The following is a 535-nucleotide window of genomic DNA, read 5'->3' as shown; positions in this document are numbered from 1 at the left end:
TGCTGAAATGGGTCTCTGGACGGAGGAAGCGAACGGGACTGAACCGAAACAGCAGAGATCAACTAAATGCCTACTGATGCCTGGGCATATTTTCTAGACAAATACACGACCACGTGTGGAACATTTAAACTCCTGTAAGGGTTGGAAAATGTTTCTGAGTTTCTTCTGGTACTGTTTGACAGCGTTGCTGGAGGACAGAAGACACAACGCAGAGGCAGTGCTAAGAGCTGCCACACTGGCTGCAGGAACAAGTCTGGAGAGGGGGCTTTAAATGAAAAGAAAGGGCAGGATTTCTGTTTAACTTGCATACTGGTCTAAAAGGGTTAAAACAAACCCAGAAAAACCCAAACAACTCCCCAAAAAAATCAAGGCAAAAACTTACATACAGATCAATGAAAGCAAGTGTAGCATTTTTAAAGGCTAAAAATGCAGATAAGAGCAACAGTTTGCAGAAAAGAAATGCACGTAAGACATCTAGTAATTCCCAAAAGATTTAACCATCCTGACAACTAGACAGAATCACAGAATGGTTTGG

Source organism: Eurypyga helias, unplaced genomic scaffold, assembly GCF_000690775.1.
Source record: "Eurypyga helias isolate BGI_N326 unplaced genomic scaffold, ASM69077v1 scaffold12520, whole genome shotgun sequence".
Taxonomy (NCBI): Eukaryota; Metazoa; Chordata; class Aves; order Eurypygiformes; family Eurypygidae; genus Eurypyga; species Eurypyga helias.
Note: the sequence above shows the minus strand (reverse complement) of the source record.